The sequence below is a fragment of the Gallinula chloropus genome, assembly GCF_964237585.1.
Source record: "Gallinula chloropus genome assembly, chromosome: 4".
Lineage (NCBI taxonomy): Eukaryota > Metazoa > Chordata > Aves > Gruiformes > Rallidae > Gallinula > Gallinula chloropus.
In genome coordinates, this window is record NC_140088.1 from 60,402,774 (window position 1) to 60,426,383 (window position 23,610).

Consider the following 23,610-nt stretch of genomic DNA (forward strand, 5'->3'; position numbering starts at 1 on the left):
TGAGGGACTGTAAACTGCGGAAAGATGGAGGGCTAAGCAAATTCTGCCAATGTAAGGGCAGCACCTATACCCATTCTGTCTACAAAGAAGTAATATTACTTTTCTCAGTACCTTTATTAGAAATGCATCCAGAGTACATTATCTTCTTTTGTTAAAGGTGACACATAATCTTACCAACAACTGTATCATTGGCAAGGAATAATCAATAGGATATGAAGACAGATCATGCTGCAATCTTTTCTGAAGAGGTATTATCCATATATCAGTTCACACTGTGGTTACCAGTACACTAGCATTGGTAGTCCAACAGTTCTTCACAATTTCCATTAAGACACTTCCCATGCCCTGTTCGGTGTGACATCCACAAAGTAATAAAAAGCCACACAATATTCCTTATCCTCAGTTTTTCTAAAACAATATAGCCAAAAAGTTATACAAGATTTTGAGATGGACAGTCCTATGAGAGAAATTTGAATATGCAGCCAAACATCTTGAAGAATGTCAGTTTCAGGAGTAGGTTTTGTTGGTGGGGGTAGTTTGTTTTGGTGGTTTATTTTCCTATGGTATGACTGTCCCTTTGTAAACTTCCATAGTAATGATTCCAAGTAGTATCCCTTGCAGTGCACTGGAGGAGTTCTTCACACTCTTTAGTTAAATAAAAAGTCAGAGCTGGACTTCTCAAAGACTAATTTTTCTAGACACTTCAGGAAGTGCATAACATTTAGCAAAAGTGTGAAAGGAGCTCCAGGTGGCTGTATGGCAAATGTCAAATATGAGAAAGTTCATGGGAAAGCCACTGCTTCTGCCTGAATTGCAGCCAAGTGGACCTTTCATAAGAGAGAGAGTTAGTGATTTTGATGGTGTTCTTTTACACACCAGATGTCTTTGAGAGGGGACTGGCAGTTCCTTGGGTCTTTCAGCTTCTGATGAAAAAAGTCTGTTCTTGTAGGGTCATGTCCTCATTATAACATCTAATTTTTTTGAGATTTGTTTCCAGAGAAGAAGCATGAAGTTTAAAAAAGAATACAGGCAAGTTAACTTCCTTCAGTACATGAAAGTCAGAATTCTCTTTAGGTAAAAGCTTCAGATAGATCCTACCACTTGTCCTTATGGAAAACAGTGCAAAGGAATTAACTGTAAGAGCTTCAATCTCAGCTGTCCTTGTAGCAAAGGAAAGATCATAAAGACTGTTTTCACAGATAAATGGAGAAGACAGCATTCAAAAGATTCAAAAGGCTGTCACATAAGAAGATAAAGGACATGAATTGTTCGTTTCTGACAATAGGCCAACTATTAGTAGCCTAGCATGATTTGCAGGGATTTCTGATGTGAAAACTGAGCAATGGAAGATCCTGCAGAGTGAGAGTTGCAAAGCAACCTCCCTTGTGGAAGCAAGGGGGTTACTGAACTTCATCTTAAGCATTTAGACTCTATTTTAAATAAGTGTTCATCATGAATCGCTTTTTGTATACATAGGGTTGTCATAAAACTCCTATCTCTTAAGGGACTTGGTTCTGTAGTCTCTAAATACAGTTAAGTTTGCATTTGTACTGAAGTGCATATTGTGACAAGAGTCTCTGAGAGGGAGAGCTGGAAGATATGTCCAGAAATTGGACTGTATAGCTGTGGGGTACAGTGTACAAAGCCTGTTTGTCAGATATATTAGGTGTCCACAGGTGGTGCAGTTTGGCATGACAAACTGAAAACCTGAAGAACACTTGAAAAAGAGAATATAATGGTGGTTGCTATAAAAGGGGAGAAGGTAGAGTTCTCCAGAGTACTTTTATACATTTTTTTAATTGCAGCGAGAGCTTGTGGTGCTGACAGTGTAGGTGCCAGGGTCACTTGCCACTATCCCTTAGTTATTGAACACAGGGATTCTGATTGCTTTGTCTGGATAGAATTTGTAACAGAATAGATATAGCTCATATAGATATAATCTAAAGGGAAATGATTCCTCTTGGTGGGAACATAAGATCTTGAGGTAGAAAATGTTGCCAAACACAGACCTGCTGGGTGTTAAATGGGTGTTCAACATGAAAGAGGAGACTTTTTACACTGAATAGCATGTTCTGAGGAAGTGTCTTCTCAGGGCAACCGCTGCCACTATTAACCACTCCATGCTGTCAAAGGCATCAACTATCCTCTCCTGAAGCAGTGTTCTAAAGTCAAGTTTACTTTAAAGTGGGACAAAATCAAGATGCCTCCTTAAAACTGGTAGGATGAGATCTGAGAAGAATGTACCTCTGTAATTAGAAAACCTATTTCCAATGTGGAATTAAAATGAATCACATTGAATTGAAATGGAAAACATTAGAATAACATCAAAAGAAGTGAATGTGCTTCCTCCCATAGCAGCAGATAGACAATTCAGAGAAAAGAAAAAAGAAAAAGAAAAGTATTTTCTCCTGGCTTAGTTTATCCTTTTAGATATAGCCCCACAAGAAGCTGGACTTTGTAAAGTGACCCATGCAGGGTCCAGGAGAGCACTGTCTTCACAGTAATGGTTTTATCAACTCTTCTTTTCTGTTCTTATAAGGGCTTTTAGTTTTCCTGTATTTGAGGCCCAAGTGGTTTCTCCGCACTAACAGTCTGCTCTTCTCCAAGATAGACAGTTAGAGGAGGGCAAAAGCATAGGGAATGAGTCTCTCAACTCCATTTCTACATCAGATGTAGTCATATGATTTAGTGGCTGATGAGCAAGCTGCATCCTCATAAGCAATTAAGGAGTCTGAGAGAAGATGCCAGAGTACTCAGTGAATCAGCACTGCTGAATTTTTAGACCATGCATACTGACATTAAAATGATCATTATGTGTGCATGCTTGCAGGGGGAATATAACTTGTACACACTGGGGTTTTCTTATGAAATTTCCTTTAGAAGTTTGTGGTCTCAGAAGAATTCTAAGGGTGCACTGCTACTAAAGGAAGCTGCCACCTGTTGCTATACTGCTTCTTTCCACGTGCCAATAATTTCACTGAGGAGTTTTTTTGTGGCTTTTGAAGTAGCTCAGATGCCAACATCTCTTCATGTCTTGTTCTAAAGATGGCACGACAGAGTTAAGAGAATGGGTCAAGATACCATTAGTTTTTCTGATTCCTTCAAAGAAACTGGAGCAGGTTTGGGGGGGGGTGGGCTTCAAAGAATAAAACAGCATCAAAGGCATGTGTATGAAGCCAGGAATTCAGTTTGGTTTAAAAGCAAAGATAGGAAAAGAAATGTGCAAGACTTAGAAGGAAAAGCAGGTAGCTAATGCAGAATCATGACTGTGCTACAACGTAACAGTCAGCTAGGGCAGACATCAAGAACATCAAGAAGAAAAGCTGTGATCTGGGCAAGCAACGAGAGTGATTAAGACAAAAGTAGAGTTCTGTTCACTATATGGACAGTGTGCAAAGGGACAGGGCTTCAAAGTGTTTCTTCATGGATACTGCCTATGCAAGAACTCCACACTGTGATGGGGATTCTGATACCTGGAGTCCAGTATAAGCAAAGGGACTGAAAAATGTTAGGTAATTTGCCATCATAGTTTCCTTCAAGAGATCCATCCCACATTTTGTCTTAATCCCAGTTTTTTAAAAAATCCTTCCAAATGTTTGAATTTGTTCAAGATTTCCTTTCCTACACATGCCACATCAACAGCTTGTCATAATAACACTTAGCGAATCATAATTGTAAGTTAAATTTTAAAGACAGAATAGATTTTCTTCCCAACATGCATATCTATTTTTTTATTCTGAAAGTGACAAGTTTTTAAGACCACATTCCAAAACAAATAAACATTGCTGAGAAATTAGCCAATCTTTCAAAACAGTGAAAACAGTGCTCCCATTGAGTAGTCTGTAAAAAAAGAAGAAAGAAAAAAAGAAACAGAAGGACTATATATAGCATTTAAACTACAGATATCAAAATGCCATAACTGGTTTATGGTGTGTATACAAACAGATTGTAGGAAGGCAAGTGTTTGTAATGCCTAATATGTTCTTAATTACACTTTTTAAAAGCTACATAAAAACAATGTCTACATTGCATTCAGAAGTACCAATACAACCCATTCAAAGAAATCAAAGCTTATTTTAAATGGAAGGCATACAAGGGAATGGGCTGAACCAGATCTGTGTTGCAACGTGCATCTGGCATTTCAGAGCACAAGTCGATGAGTGGAGTTGTGAATAGCATGATGAAGTTGACACAAAACACAAGACCAATGACAACGGTGTGAGAAGGAATTCGTTATGTCCTTTCTTTTGCCTCAGGTTGAGTTCTGAAGGCACCAGTTACAACATGGAATATTAGCCAATGCATATGTTAGTGAGTAAAGGGAATACGTATTATTTCTCCTATATTTTTTCATTAATATTATGGGTTGTTTTAACAAAATCCATCCTTGTTAACACATTGTTAACAAGTACAATGAAGCTAAGTGACTTTCTCAAGGTCACAAGCAACTTCTTTGCAGGAAAAAAATGTAACTAAGACAAAATTAGTTTTAAGGAAAGTGGTAAACAACATGACACAGAGCTCAGCAGAGCCTGTTTTTAGTGTCAATGAATTCTAATTTATTACATTGAATTATAAGTTCATATAATAAGGGATTAAAAGAGGTAGCTTACTTATATTTGAAACTGTATCACAGTCAAACATTTGAAGAGATTTAAGTAATTTAAAACGTATAAATTCAGAGCTGTTCTTTGATTAGAGAAGAGTTATGTACAAGGTATTAGGGAAAACCAGAAAAAGAAATGCAGAAACACTATAACTGGTACGACAAAGCATGTGTGATATATAAATTGTGTGTACAGCTGCCTGAAAGATAAATATTTATGTCTGGAGAATGTTAGTCTCTCCTGAAGGTGATTTTCCTATTATATTTAGATTTCATACCTGTTCAGACATTAAGAGATGCAGTTTTTAGCAGGGTGATTCTATTTCCTTCACTATTGAACATGTTAGGTGCTGTTTTATATTGAGTAGCTGAATTGCAGTTATGGGAAAATCATTCAGTTTCTGATGTCCTTGCTTTTTAAAATACTCTCGTACTGCAGGGTGGAACTACAGCGATAAAGTATGTATACTTACTGACTTGCAGTTAACTGAGCTCAGTTTGGTGCATACATATTAAATCCTACAGAACTCCATTACAAGTACAGTTGCAAGCTTCTATTAAGTCAGTCAGTGTATGATCTTATGAACATTAAATCTAAAATCCTAACAGCAGTAGCTGTAGAAATACTCCTCCTCACTGACATCACAGAATTTTTCTCCTTAATGGTCATACCTTTAAAGAAGTCAGGTGACCAAGGAACCAGTTAAGATTCAGACCTTTTCTATCCCATGTAATTAATGACAGGATTCTGTGCGCGCACAATTTTAAGACCAGAAACAGAAAGTGAAACTTGAAGTCTGGACATAAGTGGCCGAGTTTATCTTAACTTATAATGAATTAGAAGATTTGAGACAAGTTGGTACTAGTACTACAGAGAGAAACAATGGCAAGGGTTAAATGTGGTTCCTCCAGAACAGCAACCTACTGACTAGCAGCTTTACCTGTGGAAGTCCCTAAGGAAGGGGATATATATTATATACACACATACACATAGTGCCTTATGATCAACAAAATATCCACATCTATGACTTTAAGTGAATGGTAATGAATCATGGTGTTGTTATGATACGAAAATTGTGTGTCATCAAGATGATCAGACTGAAAAGTCAGAGAAGCGCTTGTTTTATGAAAGAATGTTTTCCTGTTGGTAATGGCTAAATAAATTGTACCTCTCTATGTAACTTTAATATGCTTGGTATTGTTTGTTTTCACTTACACAGTTTCCAAGGAAAGCCAGACTGAACCGTGACTTTCAGTCCATTGTTAAAAGATAACATGTACACTCCAGAAACAGATTCCAGTGAAAGTCTCAGATTATTTTTTTTCTTGTATCAAAGACTTATATTAGACAGATGCTCAGTCCTTCTGCACAGAGATTTCAAAAAAGAAACATTTCACTTTTCTGTTCACTTTCACAGGTTGCCCACATAAATGAAAGAAATTAAATAATTCAAATCCATGCAATTGTGGGCAATAATTGAAATAGCCAGTTTCTCCCTCAGTAGATTTTTATTTTCTTTGCTATTTCCTTTAAAACTCAAATTCATCAGTAGTAAAACATCAAACCTTTTCTGTACTGTCTTTAGCACAAGGCACAATGGAGAAATTTAATTTTCACTGATAGAAAGATTTGCATAAAGAAGTGTTCTTCTAAGGGGTGAAAGAACCCCTGTCTGTAAAGCACATATTTTCAGTGCTTCTGTTGATATCTGAAGGTGCTACATGCCCAGGATAGCCTGGAAAACTCACAGATTAGAGACTCAATAGGGATATGTGAGAACAGCCTCATTTGATATTAGTTGCTCTTTGATCCCTCTGGTAAAACAAGAAGTGTCCACTGCTACCTCAAGAAAATGGGAGGACCTCCTTCTTGTACTATGCCAGAGAACACTTTTTGGGAAGGTATGAATCTAAAGAGTGAACCATCTATGTGTCCAGAGAGAAACTGGACGAAAGGATTATCTTCATTTCATTACATGAAGACACTGTATTTGTCCAAGCATTGGAGGCGCCTTATGTAGCCTTCTGCTGGCCAGGCAACAAGAACAATAAAAACTGATATAAAATGGCATTATATTCCTGCGGAAACCAATTTGGGTGCTTGTATTTAGGCAGTGTATTACATGCAGTATTCCTAAAGGCACTCAAGGAAAATAAATCACATATAGCGTGAAGGAAACTGAGAACTGAAAAGATCATATAAATCACAAAGTAAATTGATAGAGAAAGCCTGAACTACAATTCTTAACTCATAAGTGCAGAGCTCAACCTATTCCTCCTTTTCTAAATTGAAGGTCAACTGAGATCAGTTTAAAATCATACTTTCGATTCAAGATTCTTTAGATTTCATACTCTAGAACTTTTAGTAACACTCAATATGTTTTGGATGCACTTAAAATGTGTGGAATTTTTTCTTAATAATAAACCAAAACTGTGATTGTATCCACGAGATTATGGTCAAACTGTAAACGCGACAACAATATAGTTACTGTGTGCCTCACCTCTCCCTCCCTGCTCTTTATCCAGTAATACAGTACAAAATCAAAGAAGATCATTCTGTATCTGAAAGCAGCAGCAATATCCAGCTGAGTCAAAAGAAAGCTCCATTGGGCTGGTTGGCGGGTGGAGAAAGGCTGCGTGTAGGTTGTATCCACACTGAGTCAAATTTTATTCTGCCAGAAGAGACTTGAAAAGTCCAAAGACATTTTATCTTTCTTTTGTTCACCCTGAGAGCCTACAGTTCTCTGCTAAATACATTACAGCCTGTTCCTTGCTATAAATAATATAAATGCTTTAAAAAAAATTAAATTAGGCTAGAAGACCACAAGAGGATAGAAGAAAAAGAATAAATTATAGTATTTGGAAAAGTTTGAAAATAACTTACGAAGTTAAATGTCTCTGTGCTTACGCTCCTATTACCAAAGAAAAAAAAAAACCTAGATGCAAATATGGAAAGATTTATTATTTAGTTTTCAGTCATGAAGTAATGTTTTAATGGCAAGTGGAAAACCTTACCTGGTAACCCAGTAAAAGCAGGACAAATGACCAAACAAGTATAGAGAAATATTGTAAAGCTGATTTGATACAGATCTCAAACGATTTCTGCTAAAAGTAAATAATGCACCTTGTCACATGCAATCCACTGATTATTTTATTGTTACTTTGAGACTGTGTATGTCTCCTAAAAAGTAATCTCCTGCGTCTGCATTGTGTAGTGGGATAGATCACTGCTTCAGAAAACGTGGTCCATCAGAAGTACAGAATTGCCTTCTTCCTATTTCTGTAGGGGTCAGAAACTGACAGTGTTTTTAAAAACAAGTAATCAAAGCCAAAAGAAAAAAAGGAAGACAGAAGACTAAGTAGCAGGGAAAGCAGAGAAAAGAAGAACATGGCAAGGTACCATCTGAGTTGTAAGACACATTAGATTTGCCCCATGTTTGTCTATGCACTTGTATATTATGAAACTTTACCCTTTTTCTCTCTTCTACCTAAGCTGTACAAGTATCTGACCTAAGTTCTGTAGGAAAGCTGCTGTGGTTTGATTCATTTGCTGAATGTAGTCACACCTGCAGATCTAAATGTCAGAGATAAACATTATTAGTTTTCAGTGTTTGGCCTAATTTTAACTTCTATCAGACCCTTCAACATCTGCCGTGAGTTCTGATTTTTTTTTTCTCTTTTTTTAATCATTATTTTATGAAACAGAGAAATCACATTTTCAAATTGCACCACTATACAAATAACATGTAAGAATTTTCCAGCTATGGTCTAGATTATATTATCTGCCTATTCACAGTATTGTTAAGAATACTGAGGAACTGTAATTTTGCCATCAAGGAAAGTTCACACATTTTAAAAGGTGATCACTGTATAAATTATGCGTCACAAGCATCAGTAAGTGACTGCTGTGAATTTTAGCAGTAATTGAACATGGCTGCGCTGTCCCAAAGGGTACAGATATAACGTATAAGTCCTCACACACAGTGAATACCATTAGCACATGAGGTCTGTTTGCCAGGTATAAGTGATGTTCCAGAATGTTCCCAGATCAGAGGAAACAGGAGTATCTCTAACACCAGCTAATAGCAACTGAAGCTTCCTTCTGGCCTATGACTGCGAGCAATACATTATGCCCTACTACTCTTGACTGACATTTCCTTGGAAGCTGCAGCAGCATGAGACACAGTTCTGGAAAACCTTGAGGATCACTCTGACCTATGATAGATAACAACAGAAGTCCGCTGAAGAAGGATGTACCCAATGTGTACCCCATCACCTTGAAAATTACTCTCATGGAAAAGTCATGGCTTAACAACCACACTGTAAGACTATGAACTGCATTTTAAGTGTAAATGGTTGAAAGTATGATCTCGAATATGTGATGGAGATTTCTAAAACAATTTCTCACTTTCCTTCCCTAAGAAATGGCAACACAATGGACAAAAGCCTGCTGAACACTGGGAAATAAATCTGCCAGCAGACAAGGTACTTGTAAAATATGACAGTGCTGTTATTATTATCATCATAGAATCATAGAATGCTTTGGGTTGGAAGGAACCTCAAAGATCATCTAGTTCCAACCCCCCCTAGCATGGGCAGGGACACCCTCACTAGACCAGGTTGCCCAAAGCTCCATCTAACTTGGCCTTAAATGCCTCCAGGGATGGGGTTTCACCTCTCTGTGCAACCTGTTCCAGTGCCTCCCTACCCTCACAGTAAAGAATTTCTTCCTAACGTCTAACCTAAACCTACCCTCTTTCATCTTGAAGCCACTACTATCACTACACTCCCTGGTAAACAGTCCCTCTCCCACTTTCCTGTAGGACCCCTTTAAGTATTGGAAGACCTCAATTAGGTCACCCTGGAGCCTCCTCTTCTCCAGGCTGAACAAACCCAACTTTCACAGCCTGTCTTCATAGAAGAGGTGCTCCAGCCCCTTGATCATCTTCATGGACCTCCTCTGGACTCACTCTATAATGCTTATTTGATAGAATAGAATTTAGGATTAATAAACTTTTCAAAATCAAAGACCAATCAAAAAACCCATTCCTGACCTTGTTTGTGAATTGAAATTGATGTGTAAGTAGGAAGAAGTAGAGTTCCACTGGACATCTAAGCTCAACACATCCTTCACTGCTTGCAAAGCATTTGGTGTGTTCCATTATAGGGAAAAGAAAATGGTTTATTTTCAAAGGTATTTTAAGCAGTATTATAATTCCATAACTATTATGAAATATGCATAGACAGCAAACAAGGGAATCCAACCTAACTGCTTTTGAGAGGTCAAAGCAGCTAAAGTACCTTAGATAGTTGAAAGTACCCTTTTCCAGCTTGTGGAAACATAAGTGACATAAATTTTCTAAAAGAATACCTTAGTTGAAGATTCCATAGTTGAAGAGAAGAGGAATCACAGGAATGTGATTGGGTAATCAATGTTCTAACATGAGGACTTTTAATCTTCTACTTAATTTTATTTAAAACAGTATGTTCACAATTATAAAATGGTCTTCTCCAAATTAGATAACTGAAATCTAAATTAAACAGATAATGAAAATTCATTCAAAATCAAGTAAAGCAGATTTTATGTAATTTCATTACACAAAATGGTTGGATTTTTACAACATTCATTATGTCACTTATGTAAACAGCTCAATATGCTCTTAATCTATTTCCCCAATATATTTGTTAATGCATATGCATACTTATTCTTAGAGCTGAGATAAATTTATATTAATAGAGTTTAATCCATAATGGTATGTAAGTATCCATACTGATACACTGCCTGGCTACACGCATTCCCATCGCCATTAAAATGAGGTGGAAGCCCTGTAAAGTATAGATGACTTCACAACAGCTATCAGATTGGTCTGACACAGCTAAAACACAAAACCATTTAGTTAGGTTACAGCAAAGTTAAAAGAAAAATCCTTCATGTCCAATCAACCACGAGAGAAGGCCTTTTTAATAGGCAGGTCCTGAGAGAAGGCAATTTTAACACAGGCCTCAGACTATCTCACCTTCCTGTTGAACTACACGGCAGAGCTGTGCTTTTAATGGTTGCCTTTCACTTGTCCCCTTTTGCAGCCACAAATTAACAAGCAGAAGCAAATGACAGACCAAATATGAATTGAAAATAAGGGATCAATTTGCACCAAAATAAAATGCAATAGATAAGCAAGCAAAGCGTAGCTGCCTTGCAGCAGTATGGTATGCCAATGAGAGACATCAGCAGCTCGAGTTGCGGCTCAGACAGACTTTCTACAAATGACGCTGGCCCACCTGCTGTATGTCATTTTACAGCAATTCCACAAGCATTTGAATACAATAGAATGCTCATCATCTTCATGTAAAATGCATGACAAAGCCCCTCTACTTAAATTGCATATTACCATGAGTAGGGATAAGGTAGATGTCTTTTCTCCACAGTTTGTATAAAAATAAACCAGCTAGAAAGCCTACACTTCAGTTACTTGACATTGTTTATTTTGTAAGACTTCGGAATATTGGAGTAGAAAATCAACTCATGGGAAAATGGTGTTCCCAAAGTCTGTGAGTAGCCTTTTTCAACACATGAAAACTTAATTCGGGTTGGAGATTATCAGGCTATTGCAGTCAATAAAACAGAAGAAAGTCTAAGGAACATCTTTTAAATGCATAACAAAAAATAATTTGTTTTACCCTGTGCATGTCAAGGGCACACCCTATTGGGTGACACGGGGCCTCGGGACCAAAATATACTGAGTTCAGAAAAGTAGGATTTCTAGAAGATGAAGCCAAAAACAAGTGATTGTCTTCCTTCATAATGGTAAGGTTTTACAGACTGCAATGTATTTATAAACCGTAAAACTCTCTCAGATCCCATCAATGAGAATTGGGAACTGTGATGCTAAAAAGAGCTTTAGAAATCACCAAATACTGAATTTTAACTCTATGTGGCAAATGACAAGAGGCATAATAAAGAAATTCTTTCTATTCCCCCACATATACACAAGGTAAGCATAGAAGCTCATGATTCAAGAAAGAGGGGCCAAAGAAGACACCATCCCATTATGGGGTCATAAAGGGACAGTAAACTGACTTCCACTAAACAAACATCCCTACCTTATGAAAGCAAGGAGATAAAAGCATCCCATTTTTGAGGAAGGAATACGTATCCTGTAAGAATAATATAAAGAGGTCTCAATATTGTTTCTCTCTGTTTCTTTCAAAGCCAATTTTGGGAACTTCTGTAATTTCTGATCACAACATAGTAATAGAGGACGGTGTACAACCCTGTGCCACACATTGCTGCAAACTAAATGAAATCAAAGTGGCTGCTGTCTATTACACCATTTGAGAAACAAAAAAAATAATTACATTCACAAAATGAAAATGAATTATTCTCCTTTACTATATTCCTACTGTACTGTATCTGTATATCAAGTAATGATTGTCCTATAAGTGGAAATATTTTCATACCTTTCCAGCCAGAGGAGGGAAAGCTCCTCTCCGTTTTGAAGTGTAGAGGTATCAATGCTGAAGTGGCTGTCTGGGAAGCAGCAGGGATCCTAGACAGTTCCTTCCGCACTGCACCTCACTCCTAGATGCACAAGCATCTTACTAGGAAAACTTTACTATTGAACATTACTGATACATCTACAGTCTCCTTCTGCTGTATTTTTAAGAAATAGTATTGTAAAAATCTACATCTTAGCTCTCTATGAGAAACAGATACTAATCATACAGATGATTCATTTGTTCAGTTCTGTGGAACATAAAATTTTTGCTTTTCTCACACAAGATTTTATTTTACAGTAAAGACTTAACCATTCTGGTATTTAAAAACAAGAAAACATAATCGGATTAGTGAGAGTTTGGAAGCACTCTCACATCCCATATTTTACATGCATTTTTAATAACCATTTGTTATTACTGTTCTGTAATATGGAAATCCATATTATTGTTAATATTGCACAAATTCACAGCTAATCACATTATAGTACCAAAGGAACAATTATAGTATGTGAATGTGTATAAAGATTAATATACATATCCTAATAAATCTCAGCTGACCCATTAATGTATAATGGGCCCAAAGGACGCCTCATATCCTTAGTATATAAATGGCACATTTCTCCCTCCCCTCCTTTCCTCATTTTGTTTTATATGTACAAACTGCCATAAAAAGGAAAATTAAGCCATACAAAACCAGTCTCAAACATCAAGAGGCTAATCAAACACACAAACCACTTTCTTTTTTTATTATACTACAGGAATCACGCTAATATTTGACATGCATGTACAATGAGGTGGTTTTATTTTTTTACTCTTCAGAATAAGGCATCTGAAGTGGTGGACAGACATCTGTATCACATGCTCTGCAAAGAATATCTATTACAGGTGAGTTAAGGGAGGAACTTTCAGTTTTAATTGCAAATGATAATGTCTTTTTTTTTGGTTTAGTCGCCCCTTCAGCTGTTTCAATTAAATCTACCTTATTTTCCTAGTTTAAAATGAAAGAAAAAAGGGACAAATGATCCTTTTTGTTATGTAAGATATGCTTTACAATATCACTACATAGTGACAACTCCTTGTCCTCCTGTCACATCCTGTCCCTTAGACCATGCTGCAGAAAAGCAATTTTCTGCCTCAAAAGCACTCTATTTTTTAAAAGTTTGTCTCTGGGCAATTTTCAGGTCTACTAGAGCTGCACAACTGTATACAGATGAGAAAAACCCAAAATAGGGCAATTTATTTGATTCCTCCTCTTCAAAACATTTAGCTGAGATTGCATATCCAACAGAGAAACCCCAACAAGAATATTCAGAGATGACCTGCAGTGACACACATCTCTTTTTTTTCTTTTTTTCGCACAAAAATTTGCATTAAACATCTCCAGACTCCTCAGATAGTCTAGATTTGACTTTTGTTTAATATGACCTTTAACACAAATATTTCCCAGGATATTAACAGCTAATTTCTTTTTTTAAAGGAAATCATAAGAACCAGTCAGTTAAATAAAACACTTGGGGAGTTTTTCTGAGGAAAAAGAGGTTTTTTGGGGTTTGGGTTTTTCAGTTGTGTCTGGTTTTTTTTTTTTTTGTGGTGGGTGGGGCTTTTTTGCTACTGTGGATTTTTCTTTGTTTTGCTTAAAAACGTGCATTCATTTGAATCCAGTTTCTTTCTTGTTAAGAGAGTAATGAACGACTTGGATAGGAAAATACATCTTCCCAGTCTTCAGCTCCTGGTAACTTAGCATTTATCAATGCCTGAAGCTAGTTTGACCTCAGTATTCTCTTGGTACAGTTCTGCCCTAACACAGTAAGGGTATTTCACAATAGAGCAAAGGCATCCCCTCTATAACCATCCACATCTTGAAAATTACTTTACCTGCATGAAAGTCTTTAAGGAGTTAGGATAGCTTGAGGATTTGGGCCTCAGTTTGCTATGAATGTATCATTCACTAATGTATCATATGAGTTAGAAAAAACATTTGATAATGTTTTTGAATATTTTCCAGCAGCTAGGTGAACTTTCAAAGCTGAAAACTTAAACCATAGGCTCCCCAGCGTCTAAAATCACGTTCAAATTGGCTATATACACTTTTGACATTTTTAAAACAGACTGATAGTTCATTTCCTCCTAGAGACATAAAATTTTCCATTTTATTTTTCTGTTGTATTTTTCAGTTGAGAGCTAAGTTTAGTTTTAGAATTTCATGCTGGCATTTATATGTCAAAAATCACTATTAAAATTGCAGCAGAAAATAATAAGGCATAATGGATATCTATAACCATACATGTTTCTGATTAGTAGATCAGACTCCTCCAGCTGAACCATGAATTTTCTTTTCTAATACAGTAAAGCAGTTTAGTATGAATACATTTTGTATTTTTCTGTGCCTGGCATGTGAGTATATTTTAAAAAGAATGGAAAGGAAAACATCAATTTTCTATCTTTTTTCAAAAGTGTAGAAATAGATATCCTCCGATATAGAAGTATATTCACCTAGAACAATCCACTCAACCAACCTTTGTGCCAGAATGCTGGGTACCATTTTAGAGCAGTACCTAAAGGTTCACCCACTTGGGCCTGAAAACAGAATTTGACTCTGGTTGCATTTGTTTGAATTTGCCTTTTATATGAGACCACAAAGTCTGCATACATACACACAAACTATAGTGTAGACAAGAGAAATCTATCACTAGTAGAATGGAGAATTTGACTTAAAGGCAAGTCAGATTTTCAGATAGGCTTAAATTCATGCTTTAAATTAGTGGAGAAGCCATTTGTTGGCATATATTACTGTGGACACACAGGGAAGATGATCTTTATGACTTGGTCTGTCATATCTGCAAATTCTAGTGTTGCCTTTGCACATCCTACAGTCAATTCCTGTGCTGGAACTGGAAAACGTGTAGGGAATAGTGTAACAGACAGAGAGAGGAATAAAACTGAAAACCAGGAAAACTTTCAAAGTGGGTGAAATGTGAGACTAAAAGAATTAAAATAGTTCTTTTAAACTATCTTCATCTCTGATGTCCCCTTTGGACTGCTTGAATATTTAGTTGTGCAAGAAACTAATTAATGTAACCCCTCTGTATATCTTGCAGGCTGGCAAACCTTCAATTTGGTTGCTGTTTGCTGTCAGGTGGTCACAGCTCGCTGATGATTCAAAAGTGTAAGTGCAGATTGATGCTCTATTAATTTTGGTTTATTTAACAGTAATGCAATGGCTGTGTCAATCAGAAGTTATCAGGAATAAAAGCAACAATCTGGTCATGAAAATAAATAAGAATCTCCTTGGTTTTAAATTCTTCCTTTTTACCTGATTAATTGCATTCTGTTCACTGCATATTTGCACCCTTTTCGTATGGTTTCCTAGCATACATTTGAAATGAGGATAACATTATTTAAACCAAGGAATCACAAGAGCTACTGGACAAAGTCTGACTATTGCCAGTGCACTTGGATAAAATGCAAGTTCTTTTAACCGAGTCTTAGATAGTGACGGTTCCAGTATGCCTTTTAATTGCACTTTTGTGAAGCTATCAGAAAAGCATACACACAAAAGCTGTATCCCCAACAGAAAGAGAATGAGTACCGAGGAAGAAACGCTGTCCCTGAATTCCCACTGAATTCAGGTGAAACAAAGTATAATGTAAGATGTGTAAGATATTTTTTGTTTTCCCTACTTGTTGAATTTTAAAAACTAATAATAAAATGCGTATATATATTAAAAGTCTATTTGTTTCCAAAGGCTTGTATCTTAACATATAAAACCAAATAAAATATTAATTTTATGTGAATTTTCAGAAACTCTTGTTAAATTGACATTTGCTTTGTTACAAGAAATCAAGGTCCTAAGTTCAAAGGTGTTTTTCCAATGACTCTTCAGTAAAAATGCAGGAGCAATCCTTAAAACTGAGATCGGGGCCTCTCCCTTCTCCGTGGGGACTACACTAACCATGAGGCTGCAGTTGCGCTTCTTCTGATCCTTCTTTTCACTTTTCATACTCCAAAGTTTCTCAACGTTAGTGAGGAACAGATGAAACTTTTAAAAGAATGATTTCTAGACTTCATCTCCAGTTGGAGCTCATTTGGAAGCTTGCTTCCCCTTGGTGAGAAGACCTACACCTGCAGCCAGAGAAATGCCAGTGGACATACTGAGGGGCAGAAATCTCTGATTATGTCTGTGATTATGAATGGCCAGCTAGGTACAGTTCAAGCTTAGCTATGAATATGGGCACCCTTAGCCTTCTGATCTTTCTCACAGTTACCCTACCTCCAGTTAGTCAACTCCTTCTCTGCCAAAGATGCGTCTCTGTAGCCCAGAGAACATGAGATCTGTGGCATATCCCTTACGCCCACACACACCTTCCAGTGACCAGCAGGCCTGACTCCTGACTCAGTGCATCTTATGCTGAAACATGTCATTTAGTTCACAGCACAAAATACAACGTTGGATGCCAGTCCAAGTACCAGATGCTTGAAAGCTCAGCAGTATCGTTCTCTGTGGTGCTCATACAGAAGTACCTTTTTACAATCACCATAAAAGCCCAAAAGTCCATTTGACAATTACAAACCTCTAGCTAAAAATGCATCTAACAGGAACCAAAATTAAAATATCAAATTTTTACACACAGAAAAGCACAAAAAAGACAACAAAGAGAAACAAAAAAAGGAAGCCAAATAAATTCTTAAAATACGTTTTCCTTCTTGCAATAAAATATCTGAATAATGATAATAAAATTAATTCCGACTTTTCTGCATAACTCTAAACAAAGAATATACGCACAACTTCAACCTGGATGCCTGAGTAGATGATGAGACAGCTACTTAGTTACCTGAAGGTACTGCCACATGAACAGCTGGTGCTTCCTAACTGCTGTTACTTAACAGGCTTTTGGCACTTCTTCAGGGCCCTCCCTCATTTAATTCTTTCAGAGCAGCTTTCGGACCTTACGCATAGTTTTCCCCACCAGTTGCAAAGGGGAAGCAGTACTACCATTCATATTTTAAAGGTGGGGTTTTTGGGGGTATTTTTTGTTTGATTGTTTGTTTGTTTATAAAATTAGCAAAATGATAATATATCCTTTGGAAATGGATTATCTTACCTTCATGATATAATTGTAATTGTTTATACACTTTTATTTGCCACTGTACTGAGATTAATTTTAATGACACTGATGAATTGCAGATAGCTATTATTCAAGTATTTCACAGATATTTATTTTTTTTGGTGATTTTTTTAATGAGTATTTTGATTACTCAGAATTGTCTATTAATTTCTTTGAACTCTGGACATTTTATGTAAGCAAACACTGACTGGTATTCTTTATTTTACTAGTTAATTAGGCTTACTTGAGAGCAGTTGGGCTGATTTAGCTAAAAAAAAAATCACTGCAGAAACTCAAGGAACACCACTAATTCACTTTCATCTATTATCCAAGCTAAAAACCTTGGGGAAGGAGGGTGGATTATTTGGTTTTATTTGGTACTTGAACAAACAAAAGTTCAAATAAGGAATTAAGTCATAAGTAGGGTTCATGAAAATTTGCTTTTTAACAAAGAAAAATATTTATGGATTACTTTTTTTTTTTTAAGAGTTGTCTCTTACTCCCAATGGCAGCATGTGGATCCCAGTTACTTCTGGAATCTTTTTTAATGTCTGCATATTTTAACCTTACCTAAGGCCATTCCAGTCTGTACGTGTGTCCTGTCTCTCTCCACTTAGTAATTTTTCAGCTGGGTGATTGTCTGATGTTAACCAAAGCAGAAAAAAGCAAGTCTTAAAGATAACTAAGACCTTACAAGTTTCAGGGATAGAGATACGAATTAATATCCCCAGGGAGAGGAATGTGGGTAGAATTCAGGAGCTGGAAAGGAGCTAGCTGGGCTACTCAGCATTCATGGAGCTGCAGACTAAGCACAGCTCTTTGGTCTCTCAGCCAAAGAGGGCAACAGGATACAAGAAGAACAGGGAAATTGGGGTTGCAGTTGAAACCGGTGATCTTATAGTACAAAGAAAAGGAAATCTGGCTTTATTAATTTTAGCTCCTGAATCATGTTTCTGCTTGCTGACAGTTCCTGGGACCTTTGTTATCTAAAAAACAAGGGTGTTATGATTTCAGTTTCATCAGATTCTTAGGAGTTTAGTCACAAGAAAATTAAATAAAACTGAAGAAAGAATTTACAGATAAAAAGAAAAACATATATTCTTTTATAAGGAAGTCCTTTACTTAGGGGAGAGCAAGACTATTTAAGACTAATGATAGTTTATACTTCTGGAAGTTAACGCAGTGTGCACAATCAGTCGATATTTGAACCAAGCTGCAAGGAAGTGCCCTCATTAAGCCTTCATATGTAGTTCAGAGCTACAGGCTTCAAAGGAGTAAACTTGCCTTTAAAGCTTTTCTGTGTTAGAGCTTACACTGGGTTTTTCACAAAACTGCTGAAAAATAGTTGAGGCTTTAAAAAAACAAACAATAAAATAGTCAGAGGTGGATTAATCCCACACTGACACAATAGGTTAAAACCCATCTTCTTCACATAGAAGACGTAGAAGATACATAAATAATTTTATATATATATATATATACACATGCAATATTTAACATATTTATGTATCCTCAATTTTCTTGAATGTCAAACTTGAACAAAACATCAAATACCTGCAAAATGTAATGGAAGCTGCATACTACTGAACATAGAACCATCTGACAGATCACAATAAACTACATGACTGTATGGAATAGAAAAACATACTATTACAACTTACTGGCATGCTTTGACACTGGAGGTAGCCCAAACTAAAAAAGCCACCACTGTCTGAGCTAACAAAAATGGACTGTGAAACGGTAACAAGCATATTTGATACTCTGGTCACATCCTGCCTTTTACAAAGTGGCTAAACTCTGACTGAGGATGGAGCAGTTGCTGTGGTCCCAAAAGATATTATAATTATCCAGTTACCTATTATTAGTATACCAGTCGGTCTTGCAAGACCTCAAAAAATGTCATTATAACTTAAAATAGTGAGCTGTGATCTGTGTGCCTATACTTGGAATCTTGCATGGAAAGGAAGAAATTCTGAGTCCTTAACTGTCAGACTGTCTATAGTTCTGTCCTATCTCTTTTAAAGGAAAGTAGCTACACTTGCAAAATAACATAATACGATCAAACAGCAAGTTATTCCATACAGTTACTGTAAAGCCACACAACATCCTTTAAATATATAAAAATGAGATAACAGAAAGCTTTGGAACAGAAGGCCTTTCTCAAAAGATTAATGTTTTAAATGGTGTGCAACCTTACAACCATACATTGCCGAATGAAAGGTTGCAGCATGTGGTTAGGACTAGCATTATTTTACTAGATTAAAATCTGTATAAAAATTTATTCTTCCAAGGCATTTAGTTATCCCTTCATTTTTTGAAATTATTATTATAATGATCCCAGACCAGGATGAAGACTTAATTCAGTTCTGAGATTCACCCAAATACTCCAAACCCAAGCCTGATACTGATGGACCTGTTATCCAAATGCTAACCCCAAAATTAGCAATACTGTCACACAGTTGATACAGAAAGAGAGAACACTGAAAGAACATAGCCATGTATGCAAATCTCCTGAATTTCTGTCCTCTTCCTTCTCTTGTCCAGTCTGTCCCCTGATCACTATTAGCCACAGAAATCAGTGACAATTCAAACACATAGCTGAGGGACTTCTAAATGGCACCATTGCTCATTCTTTAAGGAAGAAATGCATACACTGTATATGCCAGCCTTTCCTTTTGCTGGAAGCATTCCTTTGATGAAAAGACATTATTTTGTTAGGCTGGTGCCATGATAAGGCTCCTATTAATATTTCTTTTGAAGCTTCTCTGGTCCTTTAAACTGACATACTTCAAGTACACATATGGCTAAGAAAAATTAAAAAAAAAATCAAACATTACTTATCATAGAGTCATAAATGATACATCACAGTTGTCTGACTGTAGTTTGAATAGGAGATAATTGCAATAATGTAGTTAATACTGAATGGCAGCCGCCTAAGTGACTCTTTATGGTAATGTCTTTAGATTAAATACGTGTAATCCTTAAATAACTCCCAGCCTTAGATCCTGCACATATTTACAGCTTCCAAACTATTCCAAGCCAGGTTAAATATTTTTTTTTGTATCTGAGCATGTACTTTGTAGCATTCTGTGTTATGGTACTGTAAATATTCCTAAGCCATGGGTGGCTTTTTCACTATCTACACATCTGTTTCCAACAATGAAAATCTCTTTTCAGCATACTGGAGGTCTCAAGGGGGATAAATCAGCCAAGATAGCCTCAAATGACCCAAAAACTTTATCACTACTGAACTATGTAATTTAGAGAGCCTTATAGAACTACTACAGTTACTACATCATTCCTGGACTACCCTGTGGGTATCGAATTTTTGCAGTGCTGTGATTTCACCCTAGGCATTCTTCCCAAACCAGAAGGGTCCCAGAACACAGCCTCTAGCTATCTTCCTTAATTCCTCCACTTGTGAAAGTTTCATCTTGCCATATTTGGGTGTTATGATAAATTTATACAATTCCAGAGCATTTAGCCAAGAGAAAGTATCAGGAAAAGATTCTTGTTTGCTGTCAGGGAGTATTTCTCAGTTTCATACAGTTTGAAAAGGTAGCACATGCTAATGTTCTAAAAGCTAATACATCTACAGAAATATGTTGTTAAACAGCTCAAGTTATTATACAAAATAAAATAAAAAAAAACAACAAACAAGCATCTGCATGTATGGTGGGATTTTATACTCTGGAAAAAATGGAACCCCCTCAGGTCAACAGCTTTTTGAAAAGAGTTTCTTTGCACCAAGGAACTGCTTTCCCCATGTGGTCACTCACCAATATTTATAAGGGAAGGTCACTTTAAATGCCACCAACAGATGAAAAAACAGGAGGGAAGGAGGGTTCTTCTGTCTTCACTGAGCTGGCTGATTCTGCCAAAGTGATAGCCGACATTGACATTACACAAGGGAAAGGTGGTCGTAGTCTCACAGTCCCAGCTCTGCAGCAGAAACAAAACAAAACAAAACCAGAAAGAAAAACATATGTGTATACTTTTCAAATAAAAGTAATGCCAAAACATTAAAACTCTGATCTCTGGAATATAAATAATGCTTTAATCTTGGCTTTGAAACAGTTATCACAAATCTACTTTAAAAATAAGATTTAAAAAGACCCTTAAGAAATTGAATACCCTTCTGTAAAATTAATCAATCACTTTGAGGGTTTAGTGGAAGGAAATGGTCATAAACATCTTATGTACTCAGCTGGTGGTAGAAGGCAGACAGAAATGACAATTCTGTTAAAAATAAGAAAAAGCTGAGATTTGAAGTGAAGATTGTATGCAGAATACATGGCAGGGAATGACAGGAAATTTTATAGGTGAATGTGGCCTACGGAAAACTTAAGGGAAAGGTGAAGGATTAATGAGGGATTCCTATTTATGTATGTATGTATGTATTTATTTATTTCATTTTTCTAGCATCTGTGTGAATTATTACCTATACGTCTGATACGTCCTAAAAGAAAAAACTGTGATGAATAAATAAACAGGTCTAGAAATCTTCAATAGGGTCCTTTACCTTGCAGGGAATATTATCATTGGCTTTTGATACAATTTCTGCTGCAGGGAAAGACTTTCAAAGCTCAGAATGCTGAAGTATTGCCAGGCACTCAAAGACCCCCTGCTGTGCGCGTCAAACTAAGAAATCTCTCTGAACTTGTCGAATTAAAAGTCATCTCTCTCTCTCTGCAACCCCTGCATGAGCTGGGAAGCTCTGTCCTCATTTTTTTAGGCCTTCCACGATAAACAAATGGAGCCTGAAGCATCTTTATTCTTTTCAGGCACATAATTAAAATTCTTTTAAAAATGTAATTGATGGCAATGAATTTCAAAAGGAGGTTCTAGTTAACAACGAGGCTAGAACAGTTTCAGTAGGCCATACTGCTTTACCATTCAATTTTGTTTGAAAGGTAAAAGCAAAACAGCTTGTTAAGATCCTGGGTAAGTGTCTTTTTTTTTTTTCTTTTTTTCTTTTTTTTTTTTTTTTAATTTATTTTGTTTGTACATCAAGAGGTTGCTCCAGACTTAAACATCTCAGCAGGATTTATGCTTTCTGGAATGTCATAAGATTTAATTAGTGAAACAGCAAAGAGTAGTATACTATTAAAATATGAACAAAGCAGAAAGTATTCTTGGTTTCTCAAAGTCATTATTTATATATCCCCTAAAATATTAAAGAATATATTTATTGAAGAATTTGTATTTTCTTGGATAGCTTATTTCATTCATTCTAACCATTGTAAATATTCACAACCCCACAATTTTTTTTAATCTGACAATGCATAGAATACTAATTTTTTGTGATCAGGATTGCTGTAAAACATTGTAATGATTAGCTCTAATAGGTATTTTTGATGTTGCCAAGAAAAGAGCAAGTGCTGATACGCATAACTTCAAATTAATATAAAAGGAACAAAAAAACTACCTCTTTGGATTTGGTACCAGGTATCATAATGCACCATTAACTACAATCAGTATGTGTCAGTACTCCCTTCTCTTTTGAAAGTAAATAGCTTCAGTTTTTACCTGTTTTTTTCCATGCTATGTTTCTGAACTGGTACTTCTGGCTATGAATGACCATATGAAATGTATTTTTTGGGGGTCTTTTCCCTAGAGAGACCTGAGATTGAGATGTTTTAAGGAAAGTTATTTACGATTCTTGTAGCATTAAAAAAGAAAGGTGTAGCAAGGCAGCACTGCTCCCACAACTTCTGGGTAGCACTCTGCTTCTGATAGTTATGATGCCTCTGGGAGACCTGAGACAACACAGCTAACATAGCTGCTTTTCATCCTAGCAGAGGGAAGCACAGTAAGTATTCTGTATGGGTCAAAAATTCTGACTGGTAGAGAGGTAGAAAGAAGATCCAGTCAGCTCCACTGGATAAGGCAGTGCCAAAGCAGATGATGCAGGAGAAGAATAAGGCTTTGACTACACTATCAAGTAATGGCTCTGCCAGTCAGATGTTATTTCTTCCACAGGCTCTAATTTATTTATTTACTGGATTACTTATAAAATTTATTTTAAGGAACCTGTGCAGCATAGGGCACAGCCCATTCCAGAGAGGTCACGCTGAACAGGCAATATCGAGAATAGTGCATCAGGTTTGCCCTCTCTATTTCCTGCAGTTGTCTTGTATTACCTCATTGGGCTTTAAAAGCTCAGGTTCCCACACGCCTTCATCACACACCCAAAACAGCAACATCCAGCTTCAATTTTACATTGTATGCATACAACTTTCACAGATTGCCCAGAGTCCACCCATTATGTTGTTATCTGGTCAAAATTTGTAATATCTAATGATCATGTCTTAGATCCAGCAAGACAGCACACTGGCACAAGTGTAGCAGGACTTACACCACGTTTCTGCCAGCGTGTTGCTCAGCAGGACACAGAGTACCATT